The sequence below is a fragment of the Linepithema humile genome, chromosome 7, assembly GCF_040581485.1.
Source record: "Linepithema humile isolate Giens D197 chromosome 7, Lhum_UNIL_v1.0, whole genome shotgun sequence".
In the NCBI taxonomy this organism is placed as follows: Eukaryota; Metazoa; Arthropoda; class Insecta; order Hymenoptera; family Formicidae; genus Linepithema; species Linepithema humile.
Window position 1 is genome coordinate 15534074 of NC_090134.1, and position 17554 is coordinate 15551627.

At 30.6% G+C, this 17554-nt stretch overlaps 1 long non-coding RNA gene across 2 annotated transcripts; it reads right to left on the bottom strand.

The window, feature by feature from the left end:
• Positions 1–16182: 16182 nt before the first annotated feature.
• On the bottom strand, positions 16183–17326 carry LOC137001055 (uncharacterized). 2 transcript variants are annotated; one of them, XR_010891208.1, is made up of 4 exons: positions 17236–17326; positions 16773–16970; positions 16536–16652; positions 16183–16445 (listed from the first exon to the last, which is right to left on the bottom strand). It is a non-coding gene; the product is annotated as an uncharacterized lncRNA (long non-coding RNA). The 2 variants fall into 2 exon arrangements; XR_010891207.1 differs by having other exon boundaries at positions 16183–16652.
• Between the last annotated feature and the right edge of the window lie 228 nt (positions 17327–17554).

Consider the following 17554-nt stretch of genomic DNA (forward strand, 5'->3'; position numbering starts at 1 on the left):
ACAGCACTGCACCAATTCCATGATTAGAAGCATCTGTGTCCAAAACAAATTCTCCTTTTTCAATAGAAAAAGATAAAATTGGAGAAGAAATTAAAGCCTGTTTAAGTTTTTCAAATACTATTTGACATTGCGACGTCCATTCAAATTTTGTTTGATTTTCCGTTAAAGAATATAAAGGTTTTCCAAGAAAATAAAATCCTTTAACAAATTTTCTGTAATAAGAACAGAATCCCAGAAAACTATGCAGCTGTTTTTTATTCTGAGGAATTGGCCAATCTTTAACGGTAGCTATCTTTTTCGGATCAGTAGTGACTCCTTTATTAGAAACTACATGACTTAAATATTTTACAGAATTTTTCAAAAACAAACATTTTTTTGGATTAAGTTTTAAATGGGCTAATCTAAAACGAAGAAATACCATTTTTAATCGCTGAATTGCTTCCTCAAAAGTTTTTCCAAAAATAATTATATCATCTAAATAAACTAAACAAATCTTTGACAACAAATTATTTAAAACTTGCTCCATTAATCTCTCAAACGTAGCTGGAGCATTACATAATCCAAAAGGCATTACAGTAAATTGCCATAAACCGTTTCCTATTGAAAAGGCAGTTTTTTCCCTATCCTCCTTACGAATTTTAACCTGCCAATATCCACTCTTAAGATCCAGAGTAAAAAACCAAGAATTTCCTGATAATTGATCAATTGTATCATCAATTCGAGGTAACGGATAAGAATCTTTTATTGTTACCGTGTTAATTTTACGATAATCAACACAAAAACGAAGTGACCCATCTTTCTTTTTAACCATAACTGCAGGTGACATCCACGGACTTTGTGATTCTTCTATTACACCATGTCTTTCCATTTCCTTAAGTATTTCATTTACCTCAACCCTTAAATGAAGAGGAATTCGACGCGGCATTTGTTTAATGGGACGTGAATTACCTACATCAATTCTATGTTCTATAAGATTACATTCCCCTGCAACAATCTCCTCAGAGAAAATGTCTTGAAAATCTGTCAAAACCTTAGCAAACATTTCTTTTTGAACAGAAGTTAAATTTTCCGAATCGCGTTCAAATAATTCAACTAAGAAAGAAGGAACTTCATTCGTCTGTAAATCTAATCGTGCACAAACAATTTTTTTATCTGACAATCCTAATGTTGATCGAAGACTATTTTCTACATCAGTAAGCGATAAGAAATCTACTCCTAAAATACAATCATCAATAATTTCTGCAACTATTAATGACAAATCTAACGAATATTTTCCTAATTCAACTTTTGCATTTGTTCGAGAACAAACTGAAACCTCTTCCCCTGTAGGATAAATTAATTTTTTTTTTTATTTAAATTAAAAATTTTTATTTTATCTATCATTTTTCTATTCACAATGGAAACATCAGAACCTGTATCAACTCTAATAGCGTTTTCGATTATACAGGATTTGAACGACCCAAGATTGGTTAATGACGTCATTGCAACCTCTCCACCAATGAAAGACTTGCATTTATAGTAAAATAGTGATTGATCAACCCTAGATCGTTCAAACCCCGTTTATTCGAAAACGCTATAAATCTACATGACCTACACTGAGAAAAATGGTTTTATTATATTAACAAAATTCTTCTGGTTGACCGTATTTTAGTCGAACGAAACAGAATTTCTGGTTATCGTCACAAAATTTTACACCTTATATCAACACCGTTTGGTTAACTTTACTATAAGGATTTGAATAAGTGTTTTCTTGTTGGATCTACAAAACTTCTTGTTATATTTACATAAATTGCAGCGCTCTGCAACAGTTTCGTCATTACTCACTAAACGGTTGATCAACTGTTCGCCGCATTCATTTGTTACACTGCTACTGCGCCCTCGCTACTCGCGGCGTGTATCGCGCGCATTAGATCTTTCGCGAAGCAATGGCGTTAAGCAGTCGGAACAGTCTCAACTGAGCTCGCTAAAGTTTTACGTCGCGTCGTGGAATCCATTACGGAATATTAGTTAGGCCGATGGCAGAGAACGAGAAGTAAGCACTTATGTCTGTCGTAGACGTCTGTCGTGGACGTATGGTAAGGCAGAGAAAAACGTAAGTCGTGAAAGGTTATTGGATATGTGTGGAAACGACTATATATATATATACGACATACATAAGTTTTTACGTCTCGGTCTCTGCCATCAGCCTTACATCCGAAAAGTTTTATGATCACGTGGTGTTTTTTTTTTTTAATGAAATATATGTATACCAGTGATGTAATGTTTCCTACCGGGCTCGGAAGCCGGGAGCCCGGTAGGAAACATCACATCACTGAGTATACTTTAAACCAAAATATATTGTTAGTATTTTACAAAAACCACACCTATCCGAACTTGTTTTTTAACTACAAAGTTGTGTTAACCTAACAAAACGATATAGTAAAGTTAACAAGAAATTCTGGTAGAGTTTTGTAAATCTAACAACACAATGTGGTAAGGTTTACAAGAAATTCTGGTAGAGTTTTGTAAATCTAACAACACGATGTAGTAAGGTTTACAAGAAATTCTGATAGATTTAAACAGGATGAAATTTAACAGAATCTTCTGGTAATTCCAACAACAAATTTGTTTCGTCCATTTTTGAACAAACGTACTAGTAGAATCAACCAGAATTTCTTATAATACAACAAAACTTTTTTTCCAGTGTAGGATTATGTTGTTCACACATCTAAGGTAAAACGGATGAAATATGAGCTTATTTATTACTCTCTCCTTTATGTCACATAGAGTGATGTCAGCGATGATGTGTGAGAGAGGACAACCCGTAAGACTCCCAAAAGTTTGTTTATAAATGCCAGCGTCAAATCTAAAATATGTGGAACTTCATATGAATTTAATGGCGCATGTGAATTCATCTTGAAAAAATGCTGTGTTCTTTGAAATAAGATTCCAATTTTTTTGATACCAGAAATTGCTAGTTCAGTCGGAACATTAATGACTAATGACATCATATCGATATTTGACTACAATCCCTGATGGAAATATTTTGCTGAAAGTACTATGAAATCAATGAAAAGTAAAATAAAAGTTTTTGGAAAATTACTGAATATATTTCAAAATAAATCATAATTTTCCGTATAAAAATTTAATGTAATACTATGAAATATAAGGAAAGTTAAAATATACTGCTGAAAAGTAATAAAAGAGTTTTGAAATAATGATCATTATGAAATTTACTGAATTAAATTGAAAACTGTTACTTTTTAATGAAAAATTGCTGAAATATTTATAAAATTAATTAATGGGGTCAATTGAGAGAAATTTTCAAATACATTTCAGCAAAATTTCGTTATATTTTCAAAAAAATATTTCCATCAGGGATGACACTACATTTTTAGTTTAATTCTATCTCAACAATACTCAACATTGTGAGCTAAAAAATTTATTTTTATGTGTCCATCATAATTGAATCAGCCGAAAATGCTAGAAACTAAAAGATCAATCTGCTTTACCGCAATCAATAATTGAAAAATCTCTAAAAATAATTTTTTTTTCCAGTACTATAAGTGTTATTATCTAACTTTTTAAATACAAAATAGAAAATTTTTTTTAATGATAAAAGCGACATTAACATTATTCAAAGCGTATCACGGTTATACGACCAGATTCATAAAATAAAAAAAATAAAAATTCGCTGAAGGCACACATTTAAAAGTAGTTTCAAGCTTTAAAATGCTTTGTTGCAAATTAAAATACGATGATTTCTCGTGGAGTTACAATGCTTTGAAAATTACCTTTTTTGAACAATTTTTCTTGATTCCTTAATTGTTGTTTGTAGAGTATTTTGTATTGATATTATTAAATAATTTAGTCTTAAATAATAAATATTTACCAATACAAATAATATTGTTGCGCTCGCGCCGCGGGAAATCGTCGATTGTGACGTGTGGGCTGCGAGTTGGCATTGAGAAACGTCGCTTAGTAATTTGTAAATAAGTTGAGAAGCGTCGCTTGGTAATTTGTAAATAAAGTGTCAAATGACAGTTACGTTTGGTCCTCGGTGCCGTGAAGACGCGTTTCGAATGTGAGACGGTTTTCTTAATTGTAAACGATAGTTTTGTTGTTACGGTTCAAATTGTGTTATCGTTGAGTTCATTAAAGTTTGTTATACTCAAATTGAGTTTATTATTTCTTGCGTGAGCGCATTCGCGAGTGATTGTCGCGAGTGCAACATTTTGGGGGCTCGTCCGGGATATTACGACATCCAGAAAAGAGGATAGAATTATGACTACGGCTCATTCACCAAGAGCAACCCGCTCCCAAACTCCAGCGATGACAGCCGAGTCGGAGACGTTGCGCGCAATTCTCCAGGAGTTTGAGCAATTCCGAGAAGAAAGGAGGATAGAGCGAGAGCAGATGCAGGAAGAAATTAAACAGAGAGATGAAGCGCTGCATCGTCTACAGGAAAATTTTATTCAGCTAAGTCGTAGAAATAATATTCCGAATTCCACGGGTGATAGGGAAGTTTTTCCGATGCGTACGGATATTAGCGCGAGTGTAGGATATAAATTAAAGCCTGATATTTTTGATGGAAGTGTTCCGATTCGAGAATTTCTTGCTCAATTTGATTTAATTGCAAAGGCAAACAATTGGTTGGATTCCGTAAAGTCTATTGCGCTTGCGGCTTGTTTAAGAGGGAAGGCGCGTACAATTTTAGATTCTTTTGAGGGTGTAGAAAATATTCAGTTTAAAGATTTAAAAACTAAATTAGAATTACGGTTTGGGGAGGGTCATCTTGGACAGAATTATTATTTGCAATTTACAAATAGAAAGCAAAAGTTTGGGGAAGATTTGACAATTTTGGGAGCAGAATTAGAGCGTTTAGCGCGATTAGCTTATTCTGAATGCAATATTGAAGTTCGAGATAAAATTGCTTGTGCACAATTTGTTTCTGCGATATCCGATGGTTTCTTAAAACGAACGTTACAATTAGAGGGAGTTAATTCGCTTAAGACTGCAATTGAAAGGGCCTCCGCGATCCGCGCAATACAAGAAAATAGTTTTCCAAAAAAATTGAATAATTTTCGTGAAAATAGAAAATTTAATTCAGAAAATAAAAATGGGGAAGAGAGAAAAAGAGATTTAAATATTAATTTAAAGTCAAAGCAAAATTTGAATTCGAAAGAATGTTGGCAATGCGGAAAAGAGGGGCACTTCCGATTTAAATGTCCGGCTTTGATTGAAAAAAAATCGACAAACTAAATTTTGTCGAATTGAACGGGGCTAGTTCGGCAAATGAAAAGAGGACCCTGGAAAGAAAAAATTGAATTAAATCAAATTCGAAAAGAATGTTATTATTTTGAAGATTTTATTAATGGTACACTGGAAAAAAAGTTTTGTTGTATTATAAGAAATTCTGGTTGATTCTACTAGTACGTTTGTTCAAAAATGGACGAAACAAATTTGTTGTTGGAATTACCAGAAGATTCTGTTAAATTTCATCCTGTTTAAATCTATCAGAATTTCTTGTAAACCTTACTACATCGTGTTGTTAGATTTACAAAACTCTACCAGAATTTCTTGTAAACCTTACCACATTGTGTTGTTAGATTTACAAAACTCTACCAGAATTTCTTGTTAACTTTACTATATCGTTTTGTTAGGTTAACACAACTTTGTAGTTAAAAAACAAGTTCGGATAGGTGTGGTTTTTGTAAAATACTAACAATATATTTTGGTTTAAAGTATACTCAGTGATGTGATGTTTCCTACCGGGCTCCCGGCTTCCGAGCCCGGTAGGAAACATTACATCACTGGTATACATATATTTCATTAAAAAAAAAAAAACACCACGTGATCATAAAACTTTTCGGATGTAAGGCTGATGGCAGAGACCGAGACGTAAAAACTTATGTATGTCGTATATATATATATAGTCGTTTCCACACATATCCAATAACCTTTCACGACTTACGTTTTTCTCTGCCTTACCATACGTCCACGACAGACGTCTACGACAGACATAAGTGCTTACTTCTCGTTCTCTGCCATCGGCCTAACTAATATTCCGTAATGGATTCCACGACGCGACGTAAAACTTTAGCGAGCTCAGTTGAGACTGTTCCGACTGCTTAACGCCATTGCTTCGCGAAAGATCTAATGCGCGCGATACACGCCGCGAGTAGCGAGGGCGCAGTAGCAGTGTAACAAATGAATGCGGCGAACAGTTGATCAACCGTTTAGTGAGTAATGACGAAACTGTTGCAGAGCGCTGCAATTTATGTAAATATAACAAGAAGTTTTGTAGATCCAACAAGAAAACACTTATTCAAATCCTTATAGTAAAGTTAACCAAACGGTGTTGATATAAGGTGTAAAATTTTGTGACGATAACCAGAAATTCTGTTTCGTTCGACTAAAATACGGTCAACCAGAAGAATTTTGTTAATATAATAAAACCATTTTTCTCAGTGTAGCTGCTCCGAAAAATTATATGGACCAAATGTTACAAATTTTCAATTCATATCATAAAAGAATACAACTCACAATAGAAATAGTTGAGGGAGGCCATTTGAATTTTCTGGATGTAAAGTTGATTGTCAAGGATGGGTGCATTATACTATATTTGACTCGTATACACTGAGAAAAATGGTTTTATTATATTAACAAAATTCTTCTGGTTGACCGTATTTTAGTCGAACGAAACAGAATTTCTGGTTATCGTCACAAAATTTTACACCTTATATCAACACCGTTTGGTTAACTTTACTATAAGGATTTGAATAAGTGTTTTCTTGTTGGATCTACAAAACTTCTTGTTATATTTACATAAATCGCAGCGCTCTGCAACAGTTTTGTCAACACTCACTAAACGGTTGATCAACTGTTCGCCGCATTTATTTGTTACACTGCTACTGCGCCCTCGCTACTCGCGGCGTGTATCGCGCGCATTAGATCTTTCGCGAAGCAATGGCGTTAAGCAGTCGGAACAGTCTCAACTGAGCTCGCTAAAGTTTTACGTCGCGTCGTGGAATCCATTACGGAATATTAGTTAGGCCGATGGCAGAAAACGAGAAGTAAGCACTTATGTCTGTCGTAGACGTCTGTCGTGGACGTATGGTAAGGCAGAGAAAAACGTAAGTCGTGAAAGGTTATTGGATACGTGTAGAAACGACTACACATACATAAGTTTTTACGTCTCGGTCTCTGCCATCAGCCTTACATCCGAAAAGTTTTATGATCACGTGGTGTTTTTTTTTTTTAATGAAATATATGTATACCAGTGATGTAATGTTTCCTACCGGGCTCGGGAGCCGGGAGCCCGGTAGGAAACATCACATCACTCTAAGTATACTTTAAACCAAAATATATTGTTAGTATTTTACAAAAACCACACTTATCCAAACTTGTTTTTTAACTACAAAGTTGTGTTAACCTAACAAAACGATATAGTAAAGTTAACAAGAAATTCTGGTAGAGTTTTGTAAATCTAACAACACAATGTGGTAAGATTTACAAGAAATTCTGGTAGAGTTTTGTAAATCTAACAACACGATGTAGTAAGGTTTACAAGAAATTCTGATAGATTTAAACAGGATGAAATTTAACAGAATCTTCTGGTAATTCCAACAACAAATTTGTTTCGTCCATTTTTGAACAAACGTACTAGTAGAATCAACCAGAATTTCTTATAATACAACAAAACTTTTTTTCCAGTGAAAAAAACCCATTTTTGAGGAGATTTTTAACTTTCTTTTCTCAACATTCGATTACGCAAAAAAAAGCGTGATTATGAGTTTAATAGATAAAGCCATCTCACTATCTTACCCACCATCCAAACCTACCAAAAGAATTTAATAGAGATAATGAAAATTCTATTAAAAAAAGGATACCAAATCACATTCATATTTAATATCATTAAAGATGGACTCAAATATAAATTTTACAAAAGGGGTGGTGATGGAGACGGTCGGCAGGGTGGAAATTTTGAGAGAGAGAAATTCTTTATGATACACTGAAAAAAAAGTTTTGTTGTATTATAAGAAATTCTGGTTGATTCTACTAGTACGTTTGTTCAAAAATGGACGAAACAAATTTGTTGTTGAAATTACCAGAAGATTCTGTTAAATTTTATCCTGTTTAAATCTATCAGAATTTCTTGTAAACCTTACTACATCGTGTTGTTAAATTTATAAAACTCTACCAGAATTTCTTGTAAACCTTACCACATTGTGTTGTTAGATTTACAAAACTCTACCAGAATTTCTTGTTAACTTTACTATTTTTGTAAAATACTAACAATATATTTTGGTTTAAAGTATACTCAGTGATGTGATGTTTCCTACCGGGCTCCCGGCTCCCGAGCCCGGTAGGAAACATTACATCACTGGTATACATATATTTCATTAAAAAAAAAAAAACACCACGTGATCATAAAACTTTTCGGATGTAAGGCTGATGGCAGAGACCGAGACGTAAGAACTTATGTATGTCGTAGTCGTTTCCACACGTATCCACACAATGGGCGGTATTCATAGTCCGTTCTTATATTTAAAATCGTCTTAAGCACGGACTTATATTCGCTCTCTTCGTCACACATAGATTGTGTCTGACGAAGAGAGCGAATATAAGTTCGTGCTTAAGACGATCTTGAATATAAGAACGGACTATGAATACCGCCCAATAACCTTTCACGACTTACGTTTTTCTCTGCCTTACCATACGTCCACGACAGACGTCTACGACAGACATAAGTGCTTACTTCTCGTTCTCTGCCATCGGCCTAACTAATATTCCGTAATGGATTCCACGACGCGAGGTAAAACTTTAGCGAGCTCAGTTGAGATTGAGACTGTTCCCACACTGTTCCGACTGCTTAGCGTCATTGCTTCGCGAAAGATCTAATGCGCGCGATTCACGCCGCGAGTAGCGAGGGCGCAGTAGCAGTGTAACAAATGAATGCGGCGAACAGTTGATCAACCGTTTAGTGAGTGATGACGAAACTGTTGCAGAGCGCTGCGATTTATGTAAATATAACAAGAAGTTTTGTAAATCTAACAAGAAAACACTTATTCAAATCCTTATAGTAAAGTTAACCAAATGGTGTTGATATAAGGTGTAAAATTTTGTGACGATAACCAGAAATTCTGTTTCGTTTGACTAAAATACGGTCAACCAGAAGAATTTTGTTAATATAATAAAACCATTTTTCTCAGTGTACGGTACGTGAGATTTATATCCGAAAAATTCTCGCAGACAATAAAAAGACTTGATTTCAAATTATCCTTTACTCGCGCAGATGACACACGGAAATTCATTAGGACTCACAAAGACAATTTAGATACAATGTACCATTGCGGTGTAGTCGATAAGATGTCGTGCAAAGAGTGTGATACCACACACACATAGGGCAGACAAAAAGACAGTTGGGAACAAAAGTCCAAGAGCACAAAAATGATATAAAATTTCGCGGAGTTACAATGCATTGAAAATTGCCTCTTTTATGTATATTTTCTTAATTATTGTTTGTAGTATATTTTAATGTAAAATATGTATTTGATTTAACTGTATTTAAAATAGTATTTTTTTATTTAAAAAATTATTTATTTTTATTCAGTTTTAATCTTACAAAAGAAATCTAAAAAACTTTTCGAACAACATAAGATTAAAATTAAATACTAAATATTACATAAAGTAATAAATACTATTTAAAATAACATATTGTGCGTGCGTGCGTGCGTGCGTGCGTGCGTGCGTGCGTGCGTGCGTGCGTGCGTGCGTGCGTGCGTGCGTGCGTGCGTGCGTGCGTGCGTGCGTGCGTGCGTGCGTGCGTGCGTGCGTGCGTGCGTGCGTGCGTGCGTGCGTGCGTGCGTGCGTGCGTGCGTGCGTGCGTGCGTGCGTGCGTGCGTGCGTGCGTGCGTGCGTGCGTGGGTTTGCAACTTTCCGCGTAAAGCAAAATCTACCTTCATCGCCCAGTGGAATCGTATAATTATAGACCTAGTTTTGCATCCAAAGCACCGGGCGATGGGGGTAGACCTTGCTTTTTTATTTGTGCGCAATAGAGCTTGTAAGCAATCGATCTGTAGGCAATAATTTTTGTGTGCAAACGAAATGTGGACAAACGAGATGTCGGCAATCAATTTGTAGACAAACGGGGCCTTCTCTTTTATTTAATATCAGATTATTTAATATTTGATTAAAATACTTTTATTTGTCATAGGAAAATTTCCAGAAACATGTTTTATAGGTAAAGTGTTGTGGCTTTTAGCTTGTCAAATTTTTCGAGAAAAAGTTTCTATTGAGCTGCAGAATGTTGAAGATACATAATTTTAAAAACAAAACAATGTGTTCTTTCTTTCAGGTACACGGAGCTATAGAGATAAAAAATTTTAAATACATGTACTAACAACCAACATTGGCTCTTTTGCTTTTTATATTTTTAAACTAATTTATAAAAGATTTTTACAAACGGCACACTGTTCAAGCTTGCGTAACTTATCTTTGCAATAATTTTTTGTAGAGTTTTAATGGTTTAAAAATTACTCAATTTTGAGGATTTAAAAAATTTATCTTTTTTTTTGTGTGTAATAGAAGAGATCGAGGTTAGTTGCTATAGAAACTTCCTTGTACACAAGTGATTTTAGTATTCCCCATAAATAGAAATCTAATAGTTTTAGTTGGTGAACAGACTGGCCAAGTTGCGTTTGCATCATATTCAATCCATCATTTGGAAAACATTGCTACTAACGTTCCTATAACACCGCAGAACATACGAAACATATTAAAAATGTTTGTCATAGTATATGATCCGATGCTAAACAAAATGTGATAGAATCTTTTAATAGACGAGCAGAACAGTGTATTGCAGTCTGTCTTTTTTTGAAACTGTGAGAAACGCAAAAGGAAAGAAAATTTTAGATATGCAATAACAAAAGACGGATGTGCGACATTAATGACCCTGGAGACAGGCGACATTAATGACAGAAGTCATTATTCACTCATTTACGTAAATTATGATATCCTCGATGACAAAGTTTAAAGTATACATTATTAATCTAGAGTAAACTTTTATAATTAATACGCCGTGAACTATGCTAAAATAAATCACATATTTATATAAGCTTACTATAATACTAAATATGTAATAAAAAGTACAGCGTATATTTTAATTATAAAAATTACATAAATTTCAATATATTTTTTGTACTTTTTTAAAATCAATTTTGAATAGATTTAAAAAATAAAAATACAAATCGTTTAATTAAAGTTAAAAAACTAATTCTACACATAAAGTACTGTTTAATATAATTCTTTTGAAATATTATTTTGAATTATGTTATGATACACGCAATTTAAAAGAAATTTGAAAGTACGATTTGTAGATCATCATAGACAACATAAATTTTAGTGAGAGTATGCTCTCTGTTGCCTCAAAAAAACGGTGAATTAACGAAACTCGTAATTACATAATTTTTAATTTCAAAAAAAATACAAGAAAAGATATTTTCACTCTTCGTGACTGAACAAAATTTAATGAGTTTTTATTGTATTTTTAAAAATGCACTATGTGAAATTTTGAATCTATTACCATCTTTGGAATTTTTTATACAATCAATAAACATGTAATATAGTCAACAACACTTTCGTATTATAAGTTATATTGCTGCGGTGTAGTGCATATCACACATTTATCGAGTAAAAGTACACCAATGATTAGCTAATAATGCATGCATTAAAAATAATACTATATACATATTAATAAGCAATATTGTTTGTATTTGTGACATATATATAAGTAAAAGTAAAGAAAACAAGTTCTTAATTTACATTAAAGCTATTGCTGTGCTATATTACATTATTGCAAAATGTTAGATACAGTATCGGTCAAAATTATATCACCTTTTGATTTTTTTAGCATATTTTTTTAGCAATGCATTTAGCATTGTTTTAAAGTGTACGGATATCTATCAAATCATAATATGTTTTGAAAAATTTAAATGTACCAGGATTCAAAGCTTTATTGTGATGAATACAAAAATTAAAAATAATACATAATACTGTATCTCGTAAAATAACAAAATTTATAAGAAAAACATTTATAATGTCTAACGTCAATTTTGAAGAAAAATGTAACACATTTATTGAAAACGTTAAATATCAAATAATAGAATATGAAGTTGAAAATATTTACAACAGTGATCAAAGCGGATTCCAATTAGAACTTCATGCCGGTCGTACATTGGCATATAAAGGAACAAAAAAGATTGAATCTGCAGTACAATCCGTATCGGCAACTACGCATAGCTATACTATACAACCTACTGTTTCAGTCGATGGCAAAATAATAAGTGCGCGCGCGCAGCGCGCGCTTGTATTGTTCTAGTTTAAATAAAATTTATAAAATTTATATTGTTGATTTGTACCCACTAAACGAGGAGATTCTATCCCGTCAACATATCCAATAATCTCACTGTCAAGAAGAACAGTAAAATAAACATAAAAATAAGATAAACAAATGTAACAAATGTAATATATATATATATATATAAATCATTGAATTAAATTAAATATTAAAAATAAGTAGCAAATTTGTAAAAAAAATTTAAAAATTAAAAAAAAAAATTTTACAATTTTAAAAATAACACTGTTCGATGTGGATTTTGGTACCTAAGAAGACGCTGAAGTTCTCTTTTATCAACTTTTGTTTTTCGTCAAATTCTTTTTTTTGATTGCAATAAAAAATTCTTTTCTATAATTAAAATACGTATGCTAATAATATAAGAAACTCGATTTAAAAGAATTTTTCATTCCGCAAGTAGCCAAAAAAAGAATTTCACGAAAAATAAAAAGAAAAACATATTGCTTTTTTAATTTTCATGACTTTTTTTATTACTTCTATAAAATTACAAATCTTTTAATGTAATTAAAGTACACACGCTAATGTATTGATATATTGGTTAAATTAAAACCAAAAATAGAAAAAAATTAATATAAACCAACGCATGTCGATAAAATTTCCATAATTATTTCTTTTTTTTTTTTAATTTGACCAGACATTAATATATTAGCGTATGTACTTTAATCACACAAAAAGATTTGTAGAAACAATAAAAGAAACCATAAAAATTAAAAAAGGAGGTAAAATAAACAATTCTAACATCCTCTTAAGCAATGAAATCTAATTTCAATAAGTTTTTTTCGATAGAATCTGAATCCGAAGCAAAAAATAATGAATTGACTCTAGTTTTTGAAAAAAAGTGTCGAAAATGCAAAAAAAGGGTTTTTGAATACCTATAAAAAAATAACGAAAGCTAATAAATTCTTCTAAGTGGGAAAATAAAATAAAAGCTTGAACCTTGTTCTTTTAAATTTAAAGCTTTAGTTAAAACTAAAAAGCAAAAAATCAAATGTTATGACGTTGGAGTACTCGGGAACAGTTTTTCTATACGAGTGCGTACCAATTCCAACAAATGCTTTTACAATGACAAAAAGCACCCTGATAGGCAAGAGACTCACAATAACAAAATACACCACAATTTGAGAGAGATAAAAAGTATTCATAAAAGTACTCATAAAAAAACACTCGGATTAATAAGAAGCATAAAGAACAGCGTGCACGAAGAGGAAAGCATGTACTGGAAGTGGTGCGCGCTCATATAGAAAAACTGTTCCCGAGTACTCCAACGTCATGACATCTGATTTTTAAAATTTTTAGTTTAAAAGACTTAATTTAAACTTTTTTTTTATGTCACTTAGATTGGCTCGTGTTATTTTTCTATAGATACTCAAAAATAGCCAAACACACGATTCTAAAAGAAAAATTTATCGAAATTAGTTCTCATTTATTAAGTGCTTGAAAAAAAAGTTTAAAAATGTCAAAGTGTAAGTTTATAATATATACTTACACTGTTGAATCAAACACTTTAATTTTATCAAAATTTTTATTTGGAGATAACAAATCCTCCATATTTAAATTTTCTACTTGCAAATCTTCTTCTATTTGTTCCATTTTTTCTACAAACAAAAAAAATAATTTTTAAATAATGTAATTAAGTACTTGAAATTTTAAAGAAATGAATTTTAACAAATATCATCGAGCAATTGCAAATATCTCTCAAAGTCGATCTTTCAAATGGAGATTGTTATTTGTATAAAATTAAATCATCAATGTACTTTAATTTCATACAAATAACAATCTCCATTTGAGAGATCGACTTTGAAAGATATTCGCAATTGCTCGATGATATCTGTTAAAATTAATTTCTCTAAAATTTTTAAATAATGTACGTATAAATAATAACAAAAAGATAGCAGATAATTTCAGAATTAATGATTTTTTTTTTATCGAGCAATTGCGAATTTCTTTCAAAGTCGATCTCTCAAATGGAGATTGTTATTTGTATGAAATTAAAGTACATTGATGATTTAATTTCATACAAAATTTTATTGTGGAAAATATAAAATAAGTGTTTTTCTAAGTTTTATAATATATATATTAAATAATTATTTATTTATCGCAGATATGAATAATATAATTATTAAATCAAAATACAGAATTTATTTGTTAGTCGAATACATGTGTCCAAAGATATGTAAAATAATGAAATATTTTTATCATCAATTTAATATTCGGTTTACTCAAATTTTTACTCTAAAAACTTTTACTGAAAATATTTAAACATAAATTCACCGAAGCATGAAGAAGAATATTAGTTGAATTATAGAATACGAAATAACAATATTATAAAAATTTCACAAAATTGTTTTAGTTGCTTGTAATTTTAAATACTTAAATATATCACAAGTATCCAACTAATAAATCGACTGAATACGCATTAATTTATCCATTACCTTCGATTGCACTATATTGCTTTTATAATTAATTAAATAAATTATTTAAATTACATTTTATTATCGAAACAAATATAGATCAGCGATATATAATATTAAAGTATTAGAATTTCTTATTTTTCGATGATATATGATTAATAGTTTGATGATGAAAGTGTAATTTCTTTATGCAACAACACAAAGCTATATAGCGTATGAAATTAAACAATTATATAGTAATTATTTACCCCATAATATATCCCACGATAACAGAAATTAATTAATAGAAAAATAGAAATTAATTAATTAATTATTAATCACTACCAAATAACATAAATTTACTTTTGTCACTCCAGACGACGTCAGACCATTGCTGAGGTGTCCAGTTAAGATGTGCTTTTGCCCATTCTATTTGCACCTTCCGGTTCTTTGCGGAAATAAACGGTTTCTTCACAGGTCGTCGTCCATGCAGTCCTCCGAACTGTAGGCGACGACGTATGGTCCGTACGAATGGATTAGACTCTCCAAAACGTAATATTTTTTTAGCAATTTTCGGAACCGTGAGACGTGGATTGCTACAGGCTGTGCGGAGGATGTTGCGATCGATGATAGAAGTAGTGCAACGCAGTCCTCCGGTTTTCTTTTTCTTAATATAACCTCCCTGGGTCTTCGAACGTTTGAGAAATTTGGTCATCGCCGATTTGGAAATGCCAAACTGCTGGGCGAGTTGCTCATGTGTTCGTCCTTGCGTGCGGCCTTCTATGATGGCTTTCTGCTGTCGTTTATCGATATCTCGTGCACCACGGATCTTTGTCATAATTAAAACACTAAATTTAACTGCTAAAACTAAATTATGACGATAAAAGCAACGATTACTATATGAAAAACAAAGGAAGCACAAAGGCAAGATATTTGAAAAATTAATAAAAAATTTAAAACTATAATCATTTATAAAGCCAAATATTACGAATTTAAAATTATTTTGTCGAGATGCATCCATTTTTTTATAAATAATGTAGATAAATCTTGAATTTTTTAATTTATAAAAATTTTGATAAATGTTTTGATAAAGATTTTTATTTGTATTTACTAAAAGTTTATGATGCAAATGATCAAAATGTATTGAACTATGCATTGAACAAGAATTCCAGTATTGTATTTATTATATAATTGTATTTATTGTATTTATGATATATTGTATATTTATATATAATATATAATAAATACAATAAATACAATTATATAATAAATATATAAATAATATATATATATATATATTATTAATATAATATATATATTATATATTATTATATATTTATATATAATATATAATAAATATATTATATTTATTATATATTATATATAAATATATAATTATTATATTATTATTATTATATTTATTATACAATATATAATAAATACAATAAATATATTTATATTTATTGTATTTATTATATATTGTATTTATTATATAATTTATTATATAATTGCTCAGAACGTCACATTAGCTATTAATTTATTGCTGGTAAAAGTATATATTTTATTTCACGATGTTTTCTGTGCTTTTGCATTTTTTAATATTTTCATTTTTTATAATTTTTTTGTGCCATCTTTTTTATTTGGTAATTCTTCTGCTTCTGTAAAAAAAATTATGTATTATTATGTAAATATTAAAATTTGTTTTAAAAAATAATAAAATTATAATAATAATAATTGTAATTTTATACCATCCAGTTTTCTTTTTCTAGGAGTATTTACTCCTTTTAATAGCAGAGGAATCGACATACGTCCTTCTTTCTTTTTTATATCTTTCAAATTATTAATTATTAAATATGGCGGATCAGCTATAAAATCATCATAAAATTATCAAAATTATGTAAACACATGCGTATGTGCGCAAATAATTTTATAAAAATAATTATTTTAAATTAAAAGTAATTAATAAAAAATATCAATATTTTTACCGTTACTTTGCATGCATCCTATTATTTCAATTTTATCTCCCTTTATCAAATCTAGATCGCTATTCATATCATCGGTAAATTCCAGAATATGAACTTCCAGCTTAAATAAACCATCTGTTATCGACCCACAACCAATAATTTTATTCAACTTATTATTAAAAATTTCAGAAAAGTTGGTTTTAACATATCCTTCCAAAACTGAAACATGTAAATGCATGATAGTAAAAAAAATGTAAAAATAATATAATAATATAATATAATTATTATATATAAATATATAATAATATATAATATATATATTATATTAATAAATCAGCAAAATCAGCAAGACCTAATGGATTTAGTCCTATTTTAATTATTCTAAAAATAACTACATAAATAACTACATAAATCAAAGCACAAAATCGTTAATGCTGAAATTATTTTTGCCTATATATATAATATTTTAAAAATTATTACTTACCTTTTTTGTTCTTTCTAATTTCTTTTCTTTTCCCTTTTATCCTTTCCTTCTCCTTTTTTCACTTTTTCGCTCTTCTTTCACTCTTTTAAAAAAAATACTTTTTTTAAACACGGAATACGTCTGTACAATTTGACAGCTTGAGGAAATGTAAACAATTGTCATAGAAACATTTATAAATTGCTAATCAATAAATTGCTAATTAATATTGCCTTGACAACCATTTAAATATATAAACTGTCAAAATATATTTTTTGCACATGACATTGAGATAACCAATCAGCGTCGCGATAAGACTGCAACAATACACTTCGATACTTTC